General features: G+C 37.6%; 1 protein-coding gene across 4 annotated transcripts in view; it reads left to right on the top strand.

Moving 5' to 3' along the window:
- Positions 1-24,400, top strand: part of Fgf14 (fibroblast growth factor 14) — a 637,724-nt gene that overhangs the window by 129,116 nt on the left and 484,208 nt on the right. For 2 of the 4 annotated variants that reach the window (XM_029468880.1, XM_029468879.1), the window contains exon 1: positions 12,720-13,391. The exons of the other annotated variants lie outside the window; for them this stretch is intronic. The gene's annotated coding sequence lies outside the window, so the exon portion shown is untranslated. Of the gene's footprint in view, positions 1-12,719; positions 13,392-24,400 lie in introns of those variants that run through there. 4 annotated transcript variants of the gene reach the window in all.

Raw genomic sequence — 24,400 nt, 5'->3', positions numbered from 1 at the left:
AGGCTGAGCAAGCCAGAGGAAACAAACCAGTAAGGAACATCCGTCCATGGCCTCTGCATCAGCTCCTGCTTCCTGACCTGCTTGAGTTCCAGTTCTGACTTCCTTGGTGATGAACAGCAGTATGGAAGTGTAAGCTGAATAAACCCTTTCCTCCCCAACTGTTTCTTGGTCATGATATTTGTGCAGGAATAGAAACCCTGACTAAGACAGGGACTGAGGGGGTAGGTCCAGCCCTTGCATTCTCTTTGGTGGGTGATTCAGTCTCTGGGAGACCCCAAGGGTCCAGATTAGTTGACTCTTAGTTTTCTTGTGGAGTTTCTATCCCCTTTGGGCTACTCAATCTCTCCCAAATCTTCCACAAAACTTTCTAAGCTCAATGTAATATTTGGCTGTAGGTGTTTGCATCTGCTTTAATCAGCTCTTAGGTGAAGCTTCTCAGAGGACAGCTATGCTAGGCTTGTCTGTAAGCATAACAGTATCACTAATAGTGTCAGTGTTGATTCTTGCCCATGGGATGGCTCTCAAGTTGGACCATTCAGTGGTTGGCCATTCCATCAGTCTCTGTTACATCTTTGTCCCTGTGCTTCGTGTAGGTAGGATAAATTTTGGGTTGAAGGTCATATGGGTGGGTTGGTGTCCTTATACCTCCACTGGGAGTCCTGCCTGGCTATAGGAGGTAGCCACTTCAGGCTTCTTATCCCCCCACTGCTGCTAGAATCACCCTCTTACACTCCCTGGAGACTCCCCCCATCCCATGTTTCTGACATATCCTAGAGATGCTTTCCCCCGACCCCCACTGTTTTCTATTTATTCACCTGGCCCACTCTCCTTGGCTCTCCTTTCACCTTATACTCCCTCTCCTGCATTCCCCTCCTATCCCCTTTTCTACCCAGTTCTCTCCCTCCATCTACCTTGGATGACAAATTTATTTCCCATTCTGAGTGAGATTCAAGCATGCTCCCTTGGGCCCTCCTTGTTATTTAGCTTCTTTGTGTCTGTGGAGTGTAGCTTCAGTATCCCATACTTTATGGTTATATCCACTTACAAGTGAGTACATATCATGGATGTGTTTTTGGGTCTGGGTTATCTCACTCAGGATATTTTCTAGTTTCCTCCACTTGTCTGCAAGCTTTATGATGTCCTTGTTTTTAAGTTGAATAGTACTCCATTGTGTAAATGGAGTACTATTATCCATTCTTTGGTTGAGGGGCATCTGGGTTGTTTCCAGTCTCTGGCTATTACTAATAAAGCTGCTGTGAACATAGTGGAGCACATGTCCTTGTAGTATGGTGGTGCAGCTTTTGAGTATATGCCCAGGAGTGGTATAGCTGGGCCTTGAGATAGAACTCTTTCCAATTTTCTGAGAAACCATAAATTTGGTTTCCATAGTGGTTGTACAAGTTTGCACTCTCACCTGCAGAGGAGGGTTCCCTTCCTCCATATCTTCTCCAGAAAGAGCTGTCTGTTAAGTCTTTGATCTTAGCCATTCTGATGGGGAAAAGGTGGAATCTCGGGGTTGGACATTTCTTTAAGTGTTTCTGAGCCATTCAAGGTTACTCTGTTGAGAATTGTCTGTTTAGTTCAGCATTCCATTTTTAAATTGGGTTATTTAGTTTGTTGCTGTCTAACTTCCTGAGTTCTTTATATGTTTTGGATATTAGCCCTCAGTCACATGTAGAATTGGTGAAAATCTTTTCCTAATATGTGGGCTGCTATTGAACACTATTGTCAGTGTTCTTGGAATTACAGAAGTTTTTCAGCTTCATGAAGTCCATTTATCAATTAGTGATCTTAGTGCCTGAGCCTTCAGTGTTTTGTCCAGGAAGTTATCTCCTGTATCATCCCATTCAAAGCACTGCCCTCTTTCTCTTTTATTATATTTAGTGTATCTGGTTTTATGTTGAAGTCTTTGAACCACTTGAACTTAAGTTTTGTGCAGGATGATAAATATAAATCTACTTGCATTTTTCTTTTCTTTTCTAATTTTTTCTTGGATATTTTCATTATTTGCATTTCAAATGTTTTCCCCTTTCCAGGTCTCTCCTTAGGAAGCACCCTATCCCATACTCCCTCTCCCTGCCTCTATGAGGGTGCTTCACCACCTACCTACTCTTGACTTCCTGCCCTGGCATTCCTCTACACTGGGGCATTGAATACCCTCAGGCCCAAGGGCCTCTCTTTTCACTGATGTCTAGTAAGGCCATCCTCTGCCACATATGCAGCCAGAACCATGGGTCCCTCCATGTATATTCTTCGGTTGGTGGTCCATTCCTCGGGAGCTCCAGGTCTGGGGTGTTGACACTGTTGCTCCCTCCATGGGGCTGCAAACCTCCTCAGCTCCTTCAGTTCCTTCTCCAACTCCTACATCTGGGACTCCCCAGCTCAGTCCAATGGTTGACTGTGAGCATCTGCCTATGTATTTGTTAGGCTCTGGCAGAGCCTCTCAGGTAATAGTCATATCAGGCTTCCATCAGCAAGCACTTCATGACATCCAAAATAGCGTCCAGTTTGTTGGATGTATATTGGATGGGTCCCCAGGTGGGGCAGTCTCTGGATGGTCTTTCCTTCAGTCTCTTCTCACTTTGTCTCCCTATTTCCTCCTGTGAGTACTTTGTTCACCCCTCTAAGAAGCACTGAAGCATCCATGTTTTGGTCTTCCTTATAATTAGGTTTTATATGGTCTGTGAATTGTATCTTGGGTATTCTGAAGTTTTACCTCATAAAATTGCAAAGCTTCTATAAGGCAAAGGACACTGTCAATGGACAAAACAGCAATGAACAGATTGGGAAAAGATCTTTACCAATCTCACATCGATAGAGGGCTAATACTAATATATATAAAGAACTCAAGAACCAAATGACTCTATTAAAAAATGGGGAACGGAGCTAAACAGAGAATTCTCAACTAAGGAAACTCGATTGAAAGAAATTTTCAACATCCTTAGTCATCCGGGAAATGCAAATCAAAACAGAAGATGCTCCAACTTGTAATAAGGACATATGCTCCACTATGTTCATAGCAGCCTTATTTATAATAGCCAGAAGCTGGAAAGAACCCAGATGTCCCTCAACAGAGGAATGGATACAGAAATTGTGGTAATTCACACAATTGAATACTACTTAGCTATTAAGAACAATGAGTTCATGAGGTTTACAGACAAATGGATGGAACTTGAAAATATCATCCTGAGTGAGGTAACTCAGTCACAAAAGAACACAGATAGTATGTACTCACTGATAAGTGGATATTAGCTCAAAAGTTTGGAATATTTGCATTTTTCTACATGCAGATATCTAGTTTGACAAGGACCATTTGTTAAATATGCTTTCCTTTTTGCCCTAGTATGGTTTTGGTTTCTTTATAAAAAAAACCCAAGTGTCCATAGTTGTAGGGGTTTATTTCTGGGTCTTCAATTCTATTCCATCGATTAAATTTTTTATGCAAATACCATGCATTTTTTATTATGCATTGCTCTGTAGTTCAGCTTCAGGCATGGTGATGTCTCCAGAAGTTCTTTTACTATGCAGGGTTTATTTTTGCTTGTTTTTTGGTTTCTTTTTGTTTTTTTGTTTTGTTTTGTTTTTCCAGCTATCCTGGCTTTCATTTCTTCCTTCCTTCCTTTCTACCTTCCTTTCTTTCTTTCTTTCTTTCTTTCTTTCTTTCTTTCTTTCTTTCTTTCTTTCTTTCTTTCACCATATGAAGTTGAGAATCGTTTTTCAAGGTATGTGTTGGAATTTTGATGGGAATTGCATTGAATATTGTACTGGTTAGTTTTGTGTCAACTTGACACAGCTGGAGTTATCACAGAGAAAGGAGCTTCAGTTGAGGAAATGCCTCCATGAGATCCAACTGTAAGGCATTTTCTCAATTAGTGATCAAGGGGGAAAGGCCCCTTGTGGGTGGTACCATCTCTGGGCTGGTAGTCTTGGATCCTATAAAGAGCAGGCTGAGCAAGCCAGGGGAAGTAAGCCAGTAAGGAACATCCCTCCGTGGCCTCTGCATCAGCTACTGTTTCCTGACCTGCTTGAGTTCCAGTTTTGACTTCCTTGGTGATGAACAGCAGTATGGAAGTGTAAGCTGAATAAACCCTTTCCTCCCCAACTGTTTCTTGGTCATGATGTTTGTGCAGGAATAGAAACCCTGACTAAGACAAATGTGTAGATTGCTTCTTAGTAAAATGGCCACTTTTACTATGTTAATCCTATCGATCTATCATCATGGGCTATCTTTCTTTTTCCGGTATCTTCCTTAATTTCTTTCTTCAGAGAATTGAAATTCTTTTCATAAAGGTCTTTTACTGGCCTGGTTAGAGTTATACCAAAGTATTTTATATTATTTGTGGCTATTGTGAAGGATTTGGTTCCCTAATTTCTTTCTAAACCTGTTTCTTGTATAAAGGAGGGCTGCTGATTATTTTGAGTTAATTTTTTATTCAGCCACATTGCTTAAGGTGTTTATCAGTTCTAGGAGTTCTTTGGTAGAAATTTCAGGTCACTCATGTATGCTATCATATCATCTATGCATAGCGATACTTTGACTTCTTTACCAATTTGCATTTCCCTGATCTTCTTAGCTGTTTTATTGCCATAGTTAGAACTTCAGGTGCTATATTGAAGAGATTCAGAAAGGAGAGAAAATCTTGTCATGCCACTAATTTATAGTGGAATTACTTTAAGTTTCTATGGATTTAATTTGACTCAATTGTTTGTCTTATGAAAAATTTATTTGTTATATATTTGAAACTTTTCCCCTTCTACTTTTGTGTTTTTACTTTTTCCTTTCAGGAGTTTTCATACTAAACATGTCATCCCATCTTGTATACTGTTGGTATTTTTTCCTCTAGTGAACTGTTCATATTTTTACTTTTGTTTTGTGTGATTTACTGTGCAAGTTTCTATTTCTTGTTGGTTTCAGGGCTATAAATTAGTTTCCTCTCTTTTTCTTTTTTTCTTTTTTAAAAATTAGATATTTCCTTTATTAACATTTCAAATGTTACCCCTTTTCTTGGTTTCCCCTCTGAAAACCCCCTATCACATCAACCCACTCCCTGCTCACCAAGCCACCCACTCCTATTTTCCTGTCTAGGCATTCTCCTACACTGGGGCATCAAGCCTTCTCAGAACCAAGGGCCTCTCCTCCCATTGATGACCAACTAGGCCATCCTCTGCTACATATGCAGCTGGAGCCATTCCCCCCCGCCCCCCAATGCGTACTCTTTGTTGGTTTATGGTTGATGGTTTAGTCCCTGAGGGCTCTGTGGTTACTGGTTGGTTCATATTGTTGTTCCTCCTATGGGGCTGCAAGTTCTTTAGCTCCTTGGATCTTTTCTCTGGTTCCTCCATTGGGGACCTTGAACTCAGTCCAATGATTGGTTGAGAGCATCCACCTCTATATTTGTCAGGTAATGTCACAGTCTCTCAGGAGACAGCTATATCAGGCTTCTGTCATCAAGTACTTGTTGGCATCCACAATAGTGTCTGGGTTTGGTGACTGAATGTGGGATGGATCTCCAGGTGGGGCAGTCTCTGGATGGTCTTTCTTTCAGTTTCTGCTCCACACTTTCTGTATCTCCTCCCATTGGTATTTTGTTCCCCCTTCTAAGAAGGACAGGAGTATCCATACTTTGGTCTTCCTTCTTGAGCTTCATTTGGTCTGTGAATTGTATTTGCATAAACTGAGCTTCTGGGCTAATATCCACTTATCGGTGAGTGTTTACCATGTGTGTTCTTTTGTGACTGGGTTATATCACTCAGGATGATAATTTCTAGTTCCATCCTATGAATTTCATGAAGGCATTGTTTTTAATAGCTGAGTAGTATTCCATTGTGTAAATGTAACACAATTTCTGTATCCATTCCTCTGTTGAGGGATATCTGGGTTCTTTCCAGATTTTGGCTGTTATAAATAAGGCTAGTATAAACATAGTGGAGCATATGTCCTTATTATAAGTTGGAGCATCTTCTGGGTATATGCCCAGGAGTGGTATAGCCAGGTTCGCAGGTAGTACTATGTCCAATTTTCTGAGGAACTGCTAATTTGATTTCCAGTGGAATTGTACCAACGTGCAATCTCACCAGCAGTGGAGGAGTGTTCCTCTTTCTCCACATCCTCTCCAGCATCTGCTGTCACCTGAGTTTTTGATCTTAGACATTCTGACTGTTGTGAGGTAAAAACAGTCTCAGGTTTGTTTTGATTTGCATTTGCCCGATGACTAAGGATGTTGAAAATTTCTTTAGGTGCTTCTCAGTCAATCGAGTTTCCTTAGTTGAGAATTCTCTGTTTAGCTCTCTTCCCCATTTTTCAATAGGGTTATTTGGTTCAAACTTTTTGAGTTCTTCATATATATTCGATATTAGTGCTCTGTCAGATGTAGGTTTGGTAAAGATCTTTTTTCCAATCTGTTGTTTGCCATTTTGTCCTATATACAGTGCCCTTTGCCTTATAGAAGCTTTGTAATTTTAGGAGGTTGCATTTGTCAATTCCTGATCTTAGAGCTTAAGCTATTGGTATTCTGTTTAGGAAAATTTCCCCTGTGCCATGTGCTCGAGCCTCCCTCCCCTTTTATTTTTCTATTAGTTTCAGTGTATCTGGTTTTATGTGGAGATTCTTGATCCACTTGGACTTGAGCTTTGTACAAGGAGATTCCAATGGATCGATTTGCATTCTTCTGCAAGGTAACCGTCAGTTGAATCAGCACAATTTGTTAAAAATGCTGTCTTTTTTTCTACTGGATGGTTTCAGCTCCTTTGCCAAAGATCAAGTGACCACAGATGTGTGGGTTCATTTCTGGGTCTTCAATTCTATTCCATTGATCTACCTCTCTGTCACTGTACCAATACCATGCAGTTTTTATCACTATTGCTCTGCAGTACAGTTTGAGGTCTGGGATGATGATTCCCCTGGAAGTTCTTTTGTTGTTGAGAATAGATTTTGCTATCCTGGGTTTTTTGTTATTCCAGATGAATTTGAAAATTGCTCTTTCTAACTCTATGAAGAATTGATTTGGAATTTTGATGGGGATTGCATTGAATCTTTAGATTGCTTTTGGCTAGATGTCCATTTTTACTATATTAATCCTGACAATCCATGAGCATGGGAGATCTTTCCATCTTCTGAGGTTTTCTTCAATTTCTTTCTTCAGAGACTTGAAGTTCTTGTCATACAGATCTTTCATTTGTTTGATTAGTCACACCAAGGCATTTTATATTGTTGGTGATTACTCTGGATGGTGTGGTTTCTCTAATTTCTTTTGCACCCTGTTTATCCTTTAAGAAGTCTACTGATTTGTGTGAGTTAATTAACTCAAACAAATATTATATGACTTTGCTGATGTTGTTTATCAGCCGTAGGAGTTCTCTGGTGGAGTTTTTGAGGTCACTTAAGTATACTATCATATCATCTGCAAATAGTGATAGTTTGACTACTTACTTTACAATTTGTATCCCTTTGACCTCCTTTTGTTGTCTAATTGTTCTAGCTAGAAATTCAAGTACTATATTGAATAGATTGCAAGAGAGAGAGGACAGCCATGCCCAGTCTCTGATTTTAGTGGGATTGCTTCAAGTTTCTCTCCATTTAGTATGATTTTGGCTGTTGTTTTGCTGTATATTGCTTTTACTATGTTTAGGTATGGGCCTTAAATTCCAGATCTTTCCAAGACTTTTAACATGAAGGGATGTTGAATTTTGCCAAATGCCTTTTCAGAATCTAATGAAATAATCACATGCTTTTTTTTTTCTTGGAGTTTGTTCATATAGTGGATTACATTGATGGATTTCCATATATGGTACTATCCCTGAATCCCTGAGATGAAGTCTACTTGATAATGGTGAATGGTCATTTTGATGTGTTCTTGGATTCAGTTGGCAAGAATTTTATTGAGTATTTTTGCATTGGTATTCATTAGAGGATTTGGTCTGAAGTTCTCTTTCTTTGTTGGATCTTTATGTGATTTAGGTATCAGAATAATTGTGGCTTCATAGAATGAGTTGGGTAGAGTACCTTCTGTTTCTATTTTGTGGAATAGTTTGAGGAGAATTGGAATTAGGTCTTCTTTGAAGGTCTGATAGAACTCTGCACTAAACCCATCTGGTCCTGCGCTTTTTTTGGTTGGGAGACTATTAATGATTACTTCCATTTCTTTAGGGGATATGGGACTGTTTGGATCATCAATCTGATCCTGATTTAATTTTGGTACCTGGTATCTGTCAAGGAATTTGTCCATTTCATCCAGGTTTTCCAGTTTTGTTGAGTATAGTCTTTTGTAGTAGGATCTGATGGTGTTTTGGATTACTTCAGGATCTGTTGTTATGTTTCCCTTTTCATTTCTGATTTTGTTAATTAGGATACTGTTTCTGTACCCTCTGGTTAGTCTTATAAGGGTTTATCTATCTTGTTGATTTTCTCAAAGAACCAGCTACTGGTTTTGTTGATTCTTTGTATAGTTCTTTTTGTTTCTACTTGATTGATTTCAGCCCTGAGTTTGATTATTTGCCTTCTACTCCTCTTGGGTCTATTTGCTTCTTTTTGTTCCAGAGCTTTCAGGTGTGCTGTAAAACTGTTCCTGTATGCTCTCTCCAGTTTCTTTTTGGAGGTCCTCAGAGCTATGAGTTTTTCTCTTAGCACTGCTTTCATTGTGTCCCATAAGTTTGGGTATGTTGTACCTCCATTTTCATTAATTTCTAAAAAGGCTTTAATTTCTTTTTTCGTCCTTGACCAAGTTATCATTGAGTAGTGTGTTGTTCAGCTTCCATGTGTATATGGGCATTCTGTTGATTTTGTTGGTATTGAAGACCAGCCTTAATATGCATAGTGATTTGATAGGAGATGGATTATTTCAGTCTTCTTATATCTGTTGAGGTCTGATTTGTGACTGATTATATGGTCATTTTGGGAGAAGGTACCATGAGGTTCTGAGAAGAAGGTATATTCTTTTTATTTAGGATGAAATGTTTTATACATATCTGTTAAATCCATTTGTTTCATAACTTCTGTTAGTTTCACTGTGTCTCTGTTTATTTTGTGTTTCCCTGATCTGTCCATTGATGAGAGTGGGGTGCTGAAGTCCCCCACAATTATTGTGTGATGTGCAATGTGTGCTTTTAGCTTTAGTAAAGTTTCTTTTATGAGTGTGGGTGCCCTTGCATTTGGAGCATAGATGTTCAGAATTGAGAGTTCTTCTTGGTAGATTTTTCCTTTGATGAGTATGAAGTGTACTTCCTTATCTTTTTTGATGACTTTTGGTTGAAAGTCGATTTTATATGCTATTAGAATGGCTACACTCACTTGTTTCTTGGGGCCATTTGCTTGGAAAATTGTTTTCCAGCCCTTTACTTTGAGGTAGTGTTTGCCTTTGACTCTGAGGTGTGTTTCCTGTATGCAGCAAAATGCTGGGTCCTGTTTACGTATCCAGTCTGTTAGTCTATGTCTTTTTATTGGGGAATTAAATCCATTGATGTTAAGAGATATTAAGGAATAGTTATTGTTGCTTCCTGTTATTTTGATGTTATTTTTATGTTTGTGTGGTTATCTTCTTTTGGGTTTGTTGAAAGAAGATTACTTTCTTGCTTTTTTTTAGGATGTAGTTTCTATCTTTGTGTTGGCATTTTCCATCTATTATCATTTGTAAGGCTGGATTTGTGGAAAGATATTGTGTAAATTTGGTTTTGTCATGGAATATCTTGGCTTTTCCATCTATAGTAATTGAGAGTTTTGCTGGGTATAGTAGTTTGGACTGGCATTTGTGTTTTCTTAGGGTCTGTATGGGATCTACCCAGAATCTTCTTAGTGTCTAGGGAGAAGTCTGCAGTAATTCTGATAGATCTGCCTTTATATGTTATTTGCCATTTTCCCCTTACTATGTTTATTAAACATATCTATCTTATTAAGCATCTTATTATCTTATTAAATTACTTATTATTATTATTAAATTATCTTATTATTAAACATATTCTATCTTTGTTTAGTGGGTTTGGTGTTTTAATTATTATGTGATGGGAGGAATTTCTTTCCTGGTCCAATCTATTTGGAGTTCTGTAGGCTTCTTGTATGTTCATGGGCATCTCTTTCTTTAGGTTAGGGGAGTCTTCTATAATTTTGTTGAAGATATTTACTGGCCTTTTAAGTTGGGAATCTTCATTCCCTTCTATACTTATCTATCCTTAGGTTTGATCTTCTTATTGTGTTCTGGATTTCCTGGATGTTTTGGGTTATGATTTGTTGGGTTAGAAAATGTTTTGCATTTTGCATTTTCTTTTACTGTTATGTCAATGTTTTCTCTGTTATCTTCTGCCCCTGAGATTCTTTCTTCTATCTCTTGTATTCTGTTGGTGATGCTTGCATCTATGACTCCTGATTTCTTTCCTAGGTTTTCTATCTTCAGGGTTGTCTCTCTTTGTGATTTTTTGTTTTGTTTTTCGAGACAGGGTTTCTCTGTGTAGCCCTGGCTGTCCTGGAACTCACTCTGTAGACCAGGCTGGCCTCAAACTCAGAGATCCCCCTGCCTGTGCCTCCCTAGTGCTGGGATTAAAGGTTTGTGCCACTACTGCCTGCGCGGCTGTAATTTTTTTTTTATTTTCTATTTCCATTTTTAGATCCTGGTTGGTTTTGTTCAGTTCCTTCACGTGTTTGGTTGTGTTTTCCTATAATTCTTTAAGGGGATTTTTGAATTTTTTCTTTAAGTTCTTCTACCTGTTTACCTGTGTTCTCCTGTATTTCTTTAAGGGAGAATTTATGTCCTCCTTAAATTCCTCTCTCATCATCATGAGAAGTTATTTTAAATCACAGCCTTGCTTTTCTGGTGTGTTGGGGGTAAGCAGGGTTCTCTGAGGTGAGAGAACTGGGTTCTGATGACGCCATATAGCCTCGGTTTCTGTTGCTTATGTTCTTACACTTGTCTTTTACCATCTGGTTATCTCTGATGTTAGCTGGTCTTGCTGTCTCTGTGACTTCTCTGTCCTGATTCTGTGTGTCAGTACTCCTGGGAGACCAGTTTTCTCTGGGAGCAATTTAGGTATGGAGAACTGTGATACAGAGTCAGCTCTGGGGTGCAAACTGAGACTAGAAGGATCCTGTCCCTAGTTGATCCTTGGTTCCTGTGTACTGATGGCTCCTGGAGGGTCCTTTTTGTGCTAGGAATTTGAAGAGAAGTTGTGGTAGCTACCTGTGTTTCCAGGTATTTAGGCACTCCTGGGAGGCCCGCTTTCTCCTGGTGCTATTTGGGTATGGAGCCCTGTGGCAGAGGATCTGTTCCATGTGCTGACTGAAACTGGAAGGCTCCTGTCCCAGGCCACCCCTCAGTTCTTGTGTCCTGAGTGTTCCAGGAGGGTTCCTCTGAGCAGCAGTGATGGTCCTACCTTCACTCACAGACCTGTCCACACTCCTCTTGCTCTCTTTTTCTAATGCACATTTTAATCTGAGGAATGTCTGTCTTATGCTTCCTTACTAAAATTCTAAATTCACTACTGTTTTTCATACTTCTCATTTCTCTTTTGCCTTGCCCCCAACCCAAATTCTTTATCTAAAATTTGTTTTTACTTCAGATTTTTAAAAATAATTGTTTGGTATACATTTCTTCTGTTTACTGAGAGCAATTTGTTCATAAAGTTTAGTGTTCATATGACCTTTCTTTTTCTCTTTGGAAGAATCAGATCTTTCATCAAGATTCTATTTGGCACTGGATAATTAAAGTGTGTATTTCACAGTTCTATTCTGTCATTGATCTATTGAATTTTGTCAGCAAGTATGGCAGCATTGATCCTCTTCTAGAAGGTTCCTACATTCCATCCTGCTTATCATTTCTATAGCTTGATATCTCTGTGAGAAACTATGGAGATGGTCCTTGTGGATCTTCTACCTTCATTTCTTCATCTTCTGGGAGGTGAGAGTCAATCTTTGTCTGTTTCATCATAAGTAAAGGTTCATGAAGCAGTCTTTCATAGTCACTACTGTGAAGAAACAACATGACCAAGGCAACTCTTATAAAAGAAAGCATTTAACTTACAGTTTCAAAGGGTTAGTTTATTTTTTATCATGGCAGGGAGCATGGTGCTGCAACAGCAGATAATAGCTACATCTTGATTTGCAGGCAGCAGACAGAGAATGTCACTAGGCTTGGTGTGGACCTTTGAAACCCAAAGCCCACACTCTGTCTGTGACACACCTTGTCTACCAAGATCACTCCTAATCTTTCCCTGACAGTCAACTGGGCACTAAACATGCAAATATATGACCCTATGTGGCCATTCAAACCACCATAGGGGTCTTTCATGAACTTACCAGTCACTTAAAATTACAGTTACAATTAGAATATTTAATTATTATTATGTGTGAGAAAGAATGTGTGGATGCCACAGAACATATATGGAGATCAGAAGAAAAGTTCCAGAAGGCAATTCCTTTCTTATATTGTGGGATCCAGTGATCAAACTCATGTCATCAAGCTTGCAGGGCACATGCTGAGCCATCTTAACAGAGTCTATACTTGGTCAAGTTCTAGAGAGATGAACTGCTCACATTGTTTTCAAATGCCTTGTATATTCTTAGTCTTACTAATAAATATTTGTATAGCTTCTTAATCGCAGCTTTATGTTATTTCAAATTATTTTCATTAATGATTTTAAATGGTAATGTAGGAAACAAGCAAATATTTTTCTTGCTTTTTTTTTTTTTTAAAGAAATCTCCATTAGTGGGATTTAAACCAGAGAAACCAGAATATTTGTACTGACTTTTAAAATATTTACATTATTAAAACACACCTTTAAAAAGAATTTCTAGTTAACTCTTAAGTAAAGTGTTTTCAATCCATAGGGATAAATAAATTTATGTTAAAAATACTCTGGATTCTAATTTTGACTTCTTCACTTACCAGCTGTGATTCTTCTGTTTAGTCATTTGATTTTTCTTAGCCTTAAGGGGATAAAAATTCCTACTTGCTTCACAGCAATTTTATGAAACTCTAACAAAATAACACAAGAAATCTTGGAATGCTACCAGCTTCAGTGCATGTGTTAGGTACAATCAATATTTACATTTTCAAGTGTAATAAACCCAAGACATGGCTCATAAAAGAACTTAATTTATTGATTTAAATTGTGTTTAGCTTCTTTTCATGTTTTCAAAAGACATAGTGATCAATTAGTATTATTCTTAATTTTTTTTGGATTGTGTTTCTTTGCAGTACTAAACGACATCAGCTTTATGTGAGGCACTTCTGTTTCTCCCTCAGTCTCCTTTCTGTTCCATCAGCACCATGCCCTTGGAAATCGACCTTGACTTTGATCATTGCATCAGCAACAGAGAAAGCAGAGGCTGGGAGCATAGTCTTTGTCTTTGACTGACCCTCACTGCAGTTTAGACTTCTACAAGGGGCCTTTTCTGATTCCAGGCTTGGTAAACTTTTTCTCTTTTCCCATTTTTAACTCAGGAGTTTTGTGCCTGATCTTGCCTGCTTGTGTGCTTCTAGGATGCGATTGCTGTCCCTGTAATTCCTGTACAATCACCATAGACTCTTATTAATGTTTTTTTCAAGAATTTCCTTCTCAGATTACTGATGTGTAGTGTGTTGTTTTCTGCTAGAGCCAAGGATGTTACAGGACTTTATGCAGCCTTTCCATTTACCCAGTTAACAAAGTATCTTTTCAATGTCTGGCATTCCCCCAGAGAACATAGATGGCTTACTTGTTAGATAGCTCAATTAGCTAAAAAGAACAACACATTTCTTTTGAGTCATTGTTTGAACAATACATGGATACTACCTTGTAATAGATTCAAGGTCAATAGTAGATGGTAATTTTAATGAAATATGTAAACTGTTTTGAGCATTCTCTTTGTGATATTAACAGTTTTCAACACCATAACTGATGTAAATCTAGCAAGAAGGTAATATTTTCCCTCATTTTAAAATAAGTGTTATGAGGACAAGAGAGTCTGATTTTGTTTGTCAAATGAATACAAGAACTTTTACCTGATTCTGGTATTTTTATTATTTTCAACAGTAGAGAGTAAATTGCATTGCTAAGAGTGAATATTATGATTTTCTTTCTAGGTTACTTTTTTTAAACTAAGAATTTTAGCAATTGTGCATGAATCAAATGCAATTACAACTAAATATTGAGTACCTTTTCTAGAAAGATTGTATCTTTAAAAATATTTAACTAAAATATATTGTTGTTCACTATCCCATAAAATATATAAAGACTAAATTACTAGTATCAAGGAAGTAAAACTTATTAGAGTGTTTGAAATACAAGTTAATAGAAAACAAGAGTGTTAGTATTTAAAAAGCTTTCTAAATTTTGTGCACAATAGAAACTATCTCTATTGTGGGTTGTTTGAGGTTTGGGGGTTGAAGCAAATTTTAGGCTTTTAGCTTCTGTTAGTAGATCTTAGCTATGTTCATCAAACCGTAACACCACATAATTTTTCACTACTCACTGCTCCATTTTACTGTCTTTAAAGTGGAAAAATTGACCTTATTTAAGCTAAAAGGAGTATCTATCAATTTTTCTCATTAAAAATAATTCACGGTCTGTGGAGGATTGTTGCTCCAGCAAAGGGGGATGCTAGAGGGGTGAGGCAGAAGTGGGTAGGTGGGTGGGAGAGTACCCTCTTAAAGGCAAAGGGGAAGGTGATGGGATGGGGGGTTTGTGGAGGAGAGACCAGGAAGGGGGATAAATTTGAAATGTAAATAAATAAAATAATCAATAGAAAATAATTCACTGATTTCTAAGATGATATAAAATAGAGGCATCAATAAAATACAATAAAAAATGAGCTGCTTAGGGCCTTATTGAAAGTATCAAGCTACTAAAAACTCATGTGGTTTCTCCTTAGCAACTGAAATTTCCATGGCTTACTTTGCTTAAGTGAAAATAGGCACTAAGTTTGGCTTTGCCTTGTCTGTATTAGATCATCATTGCATGGGATACATGAATGAGTGGAGTTGTCTTGGAATATATAATTCTGTGGTAAATAATTGTTTCTGACAAGCTTTAGGAAGACTATCTGCCCATCCAGAAAGAGCAAATATGAAAACGTTTCACTGATAGAAACCAGAATGTCATCCTTTTTCATAAATCTCCTCCCAGGGATAGTATAAACAGGAAATAAAGACTGAGTTTGTACCCTAATACTGAAAAACAAATACTGGAAATCTGAGTTTGACTATGGGTAAAGCATAAACAAAAGAGAGCAGATATATTACAATGGCTTGGAATTTTCTTTCCAGTAAGCAAAAATCAGAAAAAAAAAAAAACAACTTAATGTGTTTAACTTAAGCTTTTTCCTTAAACATTTGTGATATCTATTCTAAGGGTAGAGACATTAGAAAGTCTCATATTCCACATTTATAATATTAGGAATTATGCAAGTGTTTCTTATAGGAACCATAAATAAATTTTCTGCACTATGTGATACTGGAGTTTGACCTCTGCATTAGAAAGGCCAGGTCTATTCATTCACTGGAATCTTCCTGAATCTCTCTCTGGTCACAGATGGTATTGAATGAATACACAAGCGCAATGATTCTAGGGTGGATCATGCATCTAATCACCAGGGACTTGAAATGGTCTTCAACCTTTCCATTCCTGACACCTTAGCTAATCAAACCATTTGGCTCATCTTTGAATTATTTGGGAGAATCACACACACACACACACACACACACACACACACACACACACACACACACATACACAAAAGAGGCAGTAAGTGAAAGTCTCCCATATAGCTACAGTTCCATAAAATCCATGAGATGCCCTCTATTTTTAGGGGAACAATCTCTCCTTTATTTGAGATGTAATAGGGAAAATAATTTTGTTTATTCAGCACAACAAGGTTGAAGGTAGATTTTAGCTAAAATGAATTCTAGGAATATGCAAAGCTGATAGGCTCTCTATGCTAAGAAGGAGTTTGCTATCAACTCTGAGACCTGCTGTCATCTCTTCGTTAGTCTAGGAAAACAAGGGAAGCATAGCAGGTTATTTTGGAAGATGCAAGACATGCTGATGAGTTATAATTATATAGCAGCATCTTGGAAGCTGCTATTTGGATAGTGCTTCCCAGCTGATTTATAATTTTTTTAACGATGCTATATCTATGTAGCTTTGCATTTACTCTCACCCACCCCCCATTTCTTTAAAACTGGGAACATTGCTGTTAGTTTAAAGGCCTCAAAGGTTTTCCTCTACAAGATTTCATCAGCTGAATAAAGGTACATTTAAATGTATCTCAAACTGGGTTAATTGCCTCTCCTAAACCTTTTGCTTTGTTTTTGGTGCTTTGGCTGTGGCTACTGTGAGATAGTCAGGATGGATCTTACCCGAGCTTTTGATTCAGGGCTGGCATCATTTATTTCAGATATTGTTCCAAAAGAAAATCATGTGGCTTTGTTTTGATAAAAACAGGCTGAGTTTGTTTTGATAAAAACAGGCTTCTTGAATATCTGAGTTTTGTTTGCTAATAGGAAACTTAGAGTTTGGTAGGAAGAAACAGAGAAAGATCAGTCAGCAGCGTAAGTACCATTTGAGTGGCTTGGGAGCAAGTTCTCTGCTGAAGCACAAAGATTATACCTGCATAAAAAAAAGAGATTAGCAGAGGGAATCTATGTTTGTATGGTATTCTGGTTTTGTTTTTTTTAATGTGATAATTGTTTAAGTTTTTATTTGAGCTATATGAGTAATTGAGGAGGTAATAGCCTTCCACTCTGCCTTAAAGAAAATTTACATAAAGTTATTCTCCTTCTACTCTTCTTCCTTTTTCTCCTACTTCTCCTTTTCCTTTTCATGTTCCCCTCTCCAGATTTTGTCACATGTTCACTCTGAACTAGTATACAAATCATGGATTTTGTGAAAATGAGCAGAGAATAATGCAGAAGAAGGTGGGGGCAGGGACCAATTCCTCTGTCCAGCGAGGTTCACAGAATAGTTACATTTATGTTCTTAAAGACATGAAGTAAATAAACATCAAGAACAGAAAGGAAAAAGCAGTCCTCTTTTGCTATTATTTTAGGGACACTGTAAAATAGTGAACACAGGGAGAAGATTACTGGTACTAGGGGTCCATGTCTGTCTCTGTCTCCACTAGCTCCATGACCTCCTAGATATACTAGTACATAGGATCTGACTGTTGAAACTATTTAGGTCTCTCCATTATTGTCTCTTCAGGGGACTCTAATTCATAAGTGTTCCATAACCTTCTGAAAATATAGCACCAGTTTGAGACTAAATGTTGAAATATATGGGCCTATAGGGGACATTCATGTTCAAACCACAACTAGGCTCCAAGGAACATGAAGTTAGAAAAGAACTAACTTTCAAGGAAGAGCTGGGGGAGGGCAGGACACTTATATAGTATTGATTTATCCATACAGGAGAAAACACAAAACAACAGTGGGGAGATATAGGCAGGTGTACACACAGGTAACTATTAAGACAAAATATCACCTAATAGAAACTGAGTGTCAAGTTTGTATTGAGGGACATTTTTAAAAGGGAAAAGATATTAGAGAGTCACAGTGCATTGAAATTATCTAGATGATGTGAGGAATAAATATTCCCAAAGGGAAGTATGGACCATCTAGGAACTATGATTAAATCAATCAGCTGTACAGGGTATGAGTGTTAATGCATAGTGAATATGACACTGGAAAGTTGACTGGGGCCAGACCCCTCACTCCATCCTGTCTATAATAGTTTGTCTCTTGCCTGGAACTTTTGGGAGTCACTGAAGTCTTAACTATAAAGGATGAGATGGTTATATTTACACTTTGAGAATACCACATTGTACTTTAGTTTTCCTATGTAGAAAATGAGCAGATGATTGAGATGGTTTCTCTTTAGAAAATCACACCTGTGTGTAATATTACATGTGGAATTTCAGGGCTGTAAAAGCCCTTAACTTTTATCCATAGAAAGGGCTGGTCAAACCATACTGAACTGGGTCATGTCCAGGATGATAGTAGGAGGAGGATAAGACAAGGGTATATGAGCTGAGAGGGACATAAAGTGTCAAAAGCAATCTAGGAGAGCCTAAGACTAGCAGATGACTTTCCTAGAGATGGCCTACTATTTTGTATGGTCTACTATGAGTGAGCTCTGGGAAAGAAGGCCCCAGGAGACTTCATCCCAGGATTGCTTCTTGCTATTGATATGCCTATCCTGTCACTATTACATAGTCTAGCAATTCCTGAGCATCAGCTCACCCTATTGGGCAAATTTCCTACAGATCAACATGAAGATAAAAATTCATGAATTAATGCTGTTTAGATAAATTAATGAATTTATAGAACTCCTGGTTTGAGTCAGATAATTTTAGGAATAAAGTTTTAAGAGATGGTTTTAGTTGTTTTGCTAGAAAGATGTAACAGTCAGGAGAATCAAGTTATAATCAAGAATATAGTCTGCCCATTCCTTATGATAGTAAGTAAAGGCTGGATGATGAGAAATACAATGACCTTTCATAATTGCAATAAAAAGAGAAATTGGCTCAGAACAAATTTGTGTTCAAGGAAAAACATTCAGGTCAAAGGACAAAGCCACAGATGTGCTCTATGATAAGACAAGCCATTTGAAACTTGCTTTGAGCTTATAATGAGCTTAAAGAATAAAACACTGCTTTGAACTTGATATTGGTATCCTTCTGTTACTCTTTTATGTAACATTTTGTTTATGAGGTAATTGTTTCTTACATAGAGGACTTTTTGTCTAAAAGCTACAAAAAGAAAGGAGGTGCAGCCATTTTCTGCTTCACTCAGTGTATATGTGTCTGTGTGAATAACTTCTTTCCTTTCTTTTATCCTCTCTGGTTCAAAAAGAGTTAATGAGCTCCCTGGTTTAGCACTAGCAATAAATCCTGTTACCTAATTCCCAGCTGCTACACAGCAGGAGTTAATTACCTTTGACCTTAGGATAGCAAATGATTTAAGAAAGGTAAATATTATCAAAAGTAAGCTACTTTTGCCCAAGCAATCACAACTTCTTCCACTATAACTGCCAAAACCCCATTGCTGCCTTCCAGGCTGGGAAACCCTATAGCTGCCGGGGAAAAGTCACTGGCAATAAAAAATATATAAAAGCAAGAATCATTTATGACTTCCAGTCTTCTAACCCTTGTAGAAAGGGCAGTGAGCAGTGCATTGGTTAGGGCTTTCTAGAGCAACAAAACTTATAGAATGAATCTATATACAAAAAAGAGGATTTATTAGAATAATTTCTAGGTCCTGGTACAGATAATCCAATAATGACTGGCTATGAATGGAAAGTCCAAGAATTCTGTGGTTGATCAGTCTACAAGGCTAGTTGTCTCAGTTTGGTCTTTAGTATACTTTGGAATACTGAACAGGTAGGCTCTAAAGCCAGTGAAGGAATAGACTTGCCAGCAAGGTGAGAACAAAGATTGACAGAAAGCAAAAGAAAATGCTTCCTTCTTTCTTGTCCTCATATAGGCTTCACACAGAAGGTATGTCTTTCTGCTTCAAGGTCCAGATTAGAAATGAATCTTCCTACTTCAAATTAAGCAAAAATCTCTCAGAGGTGTGTCCACCACTTTGAAATTTTTAGTTAATTCAGATGTAGAAATTTTAGTTAACTCCAGATATAGTCAAGCTAAGAACCAAGAATAGCTATCACTGGCAGGAAAACTAGATAAGCCACTGTTGGCACGGGCTGATGTTGCCATTGCTTTCCCAGCTGTAGGTATATCGGGCTGAGGAATTGTGACATGGAAGAACATTGGTTATCTCAGCTTGAAAATTTTGAAACAAAAGACAGAAGAGAGCTCATTCATTTGAAATGAAAGTAGATCCTACAGAAACACTGCATAACAGAGAGCCTTGTAAAACTCTTCAGTTCTTAGAGAGCATTTGCTTATCATCTGGCTTGGTGGAAGTAATAGGTGTAGTATTTATAACGATAAAAAAAAATCCTGGAATTGGGTTACTACCTGTCTTAATAGTTTATGTTCCCAAATGAAAGACACATACAGCCTTTATATTTTAATATGCGTTAGGCAGCACAATAGCTGGGCAACTGCCTAATTTCCATGTTGTTAGAATCTACCTCCCACTGATAACTCCGAGTTACTACTTAGTAATTTTTATGTTCCATCTTGGCTGCTCTTGATCCAGTTGAACAGTCCAATGGGCCTCAGTCTCTTGGTTCCTTTACATGATAGCTCTGCTTCTCCCTTCTGTATGTTATTCTTGCATCCTGTGCTCCTCTTTCCTCTCCCACACTGCTCCTAAGGCATGGCTACTCTCTCCTTCCTGCTTCACCTGTGGTTCCAAGCTCAGGAAACCTAAAACTCCACTTAAAAATCTGCTCCCCAGCTATTGGCTGAGGGCATCTTTCTTACCCATCAGAATTAACTGAGGTCAGGTTCCCAGAAGCTACCTGTAGATCCTCTTGAACAAACAATTTTGGGGAACCCAATTAGCATCAGAATACAAGCCAGGTATAAACAGGCAAGACAGAAGTACTGAGGAACAAAGTACAAAAGTGCATCTCTACTAAGTAGAGATGCACTTATATACAAGAGGGTGAAAAAAAACCCCACATGATAGTAAATGTGTGGGATTAAAAGAGGACTGGGAATGTAGATCTGTAGTAACCGCAGCTCTAGGAAATCCAAAGCCCTCCTCCTATTTTGGTGGGCACCTGCATTCATTTACTTTGGGGAGTGTTACATATAATCTTTTCTCTGAGAAATTAATTGTATGTATCCACCATTGTTTACTCTGAAGATCATTATGAGACTAGCATTAAATTTAATCCAGTTGATATTTTGTTTTATAATTATCTTATTGTTTGTTTTAAACCAAATATGCAAATCAATCCTCTGTTTTTGATATACTAATTCGGTTCAAAGCAAATCAGGGTTAGGATATATTTGTTAATCTCATTCGAAAATCAAAGGCAAATAGGTATTATTTCATTTTACCTAGGATCATATTTTGCAATCGTTTTGTATTATAGGTCTTGTTTTATTATTGTGTATGTGTGATGTGCACATGGGCATGTGTGCGGAAGGCAGGCAACACCTTGGATGACTTTCATGAGTAAATTTTCCCCTTCTACCACATGGGTCCTGGATATTGAACTTGGGTCATCAGACTTGGTAATAAACACCTTTAAGTAAGCCATCTTACTGACCCAATATGTTTAAAATTATTAATCCCTTTATAATTTTATATAATGTGTTATATAATCATATTCACCCCCTTTCTTTTCCCAGATGCCTCCATTTGTCTACCCACCCTACTAACAAAAAAATTAAAGCAATCAACACTAAATTTTGCTGCCCAAATACTCTTGGATGTGCGGTTTTCCATTGGTGTATGATCAAAGGCCAAGTTCTATATTCTTATTCTTAGAGAAAAACTATCTTTACTTTAGCAGCTTGCAACTTCCAATACTCCAAAGGCTAGGGTTTGGGCCTTTCTGCCCAACTCTTCTCTACATACTGGGATTTGTTCTGGCTTGGACTTGCATAGTTCTTGTACATGCTGTCATAACTGCTATTAGTTCATATGTACAGCTGCTTTGGTGTGTACAAAAGACACTGTTTCCATATAGTTGCTCACTACCATTGGGACTTACACTCTTTCTACCCCAAGTTTCCAAAGTGATTTCTGAGCCTTGGTGAAAAGGGGTGTAGTATATATGTTTGATTTAAGGCTGAACATCCTGAAGTCTGTTTGATCAGTTGGGTTTATGTGAAAACAAATATTTACCATTAATAGAAGCTTCTATGATAACACTTGAGAGATGCATTAATCTATGAGTATAAGGATAAGTCATTAGGAAGTAGTTTAATACTACATCTCTCCTATAGGACCTATAACATGTTTAGGCACAGGTTCTATATCTGATAATGGTGCCAGGTTTGGGTTTCATCTTGTGCAGCAGAACTTGGGCTTGTCATGCTAGGCCAGACAAATAAATGCTCTGGAAAATTTCCTCATTTAATACCTCGTTGTATAATTCACACTGTCTAGATTTGATCTATAAACTTGATATTGAATGTCATCCACCTTAATGTCTAACTGTACTCAACCTAGACCCACTTTGTACATGAATCACATATACTCTTACTTTTATATTGTGGAATGCATCCACTTACTATTTCCTTTATAAATAAGTGCTAGTGTGTGATATTTTAGAGAATATTTTAATTATTTTAAAAGATTGTTTATGTCTATAAGGGTTTTACCTGCATGAATATATGTGCTCCATATGCACTGGATCCCGCTTTTGTAACTGATCTGTAGCTGGTTTTGATTATAGCTGCAGTGTGGGTGCTGGGAACTGAACCATGCTCTCTGCAACAGCAGCACATATCTTGTTCTCTAAGCTATCTCTTGAGCTCAAGGGCAGATTTTTTTTTAAAGAAATTAAGTTCTATGTATGATGTGGGAAATATCAGGAGATGTGTTAATTCTTTAGGACATATAAACTCAGTAGCTACAAAGAGACTTTGGGAACCATTCCAACAAATATGACCAAGTTCTGGGCACTCCTGATTTGGCCTTTTCATCATCTTCTCATAATTTTTCTATAATATATATTATACAGTCTCAACATTATTTTAACTTTTCACCCTCATAAATAACTCATGTGTCCAAATTTTGAGTATGAGTGAGTGTTGTGCTCACCACTTATTAGGAGTCTTGAATACTTTTCTAAACATTTGAAAACTATGTTTTATTATTTCTAAATTCTGACATTCGTTTCTGTTCTATCACGTTGCAAAATGTGCATAAGATCCTAAGTCTCTACTTTGCTACCATGATCCAGACATATTGGATTAACTCTGAAAATTTGCAGGGGTCTGGGTCAATAATAGGCTGTAGCTGGCCTGGCATAACATGTTTTGACTTAATTTTTTAGCCATTTGTGGCTCATAGCCTTTGTAGGCTGAGAGATAGATGAAGATATAAAATGAATTTTGTCATTGGTAAATTTAATTTCAAACTTAACAATGACACTTAAATAATGGAGTGATTTTGCCTATACTGAAAGTGTCACTTGGGGATTAAGTGAGTCTAGGTAGAAGAGTAGATTGGTAATAGTATTTGGAAGAAATGTGCAAAGAGAGTCACACAAAAGAGATTATATCTGATTTTCAGTAAAATATCAAGACTACTAGGTTGTTACCAGCCCTGAGATTGTTGCTGAGAGAATTTGATTATAACTCCTCTACATATTAAATAAGTATTCTAAAGTATATATTGTAGGATAGACACTAAGCAACTTGTCAAATGTCTGGAATGTTGCTTTTTAAAACATGTTCAGTAAATATTAGCTTACTAGGATGTTGGTATTCTCAAAAGAAAATCTGATAAATATTTGAGAAAAACAGCAACATTTTAAAAGTAAGCAGATGTCTTTATGACAGGACTTCAAGGGGATGTTTACATTTTCTCATGAATGAGGTTCCCCTAGAGAGAAATACCATATGCAATGCCTGCCACAGTTAAATGTAAATTCATAACTAATATTCCATTCTACCTACATGGCCTCTTTACATATTTGATGATATGTTTTCTTTTTCCCTGTTTAGAGACTTGAACAGAGCCATGATAATTGGTAACTCTGAGATGAAGACACTTCTCTTGGCATATAAAGAAAGCCAAAATTCAGAAAACACAGATAAACCATTTTGTATAATAGTAAAAATTCCAAAAAAACACTGTAATAAAATACTGAATTTCTCCTAGATCAGATGTGGCTCAGGTTAGAAACCTATGCCCCAGGAAAGTTGCTTGCTTATCCCTTTTGGTGGCTGCCATTGAAATCTCTGAATCAGATTAAATGTAGGTGGGATAATGAGTGAGATAACTGATCCCTCTCTGTTGTTCTATTCATCTTAACCAGTGTTAGAACTTCCCCTTCCTTCCTAGTAGTGTTTTCAGAGTTCTTCCCATTCCTGGGGCCATTGACAGGGAACACAGTCCTCTTTATCACCAGGCCTGTTTTTTTTTTCCCCCAATAATGTTCCCTACATGCTTTCTGATTTATCCAGCCAAGGCTTCCTTATCTATTTGATATCCATGGACAGAAAAAAAAATCATCTACCTCTCCTGAATGTCTCCAACCTGCTCCAGGGTGAAGTCCCCAAGCCTCTCTGCCCCTATAGTTCACAAGTAACTGGTATTCTGGGTCTGCTACCAGAAAGGGTAGTCATTTTTTTTCTCCCAGGCTATACTGACTGGTTCTAGACTCCCTGAGAAGTTTTTCATAAGAGAAATGAAATTAAAAAAACAAACAAACAGAAAAACCTGTTCTGGCTTCTCTGCTAGTGCCAGTATCACCTCTGTTAAGTGTGCTTGCGTGTGTGTAGACGGAATTTGAAGTGTTTTACATTATGCTTGTAAACCAACTCACCAGTTCTTTTTTTTTTTT

The sequence above is a fragment of the Mus caroli genome, chromosome 14 (genome assembly GCF_900094665.2).
Source record: "Mus caroli chromosome 14, CAROLI_EIJ_v1.1, whole genome shotgun sequence".
NCBI lineage: Eukaryota > Metazoa > Chordata > Mammalia > Rodentia > Muridae > Mus > Mus caroli.
This window is presented reverse-complemented; position numbering and strand designations above follow the sequence as displayed.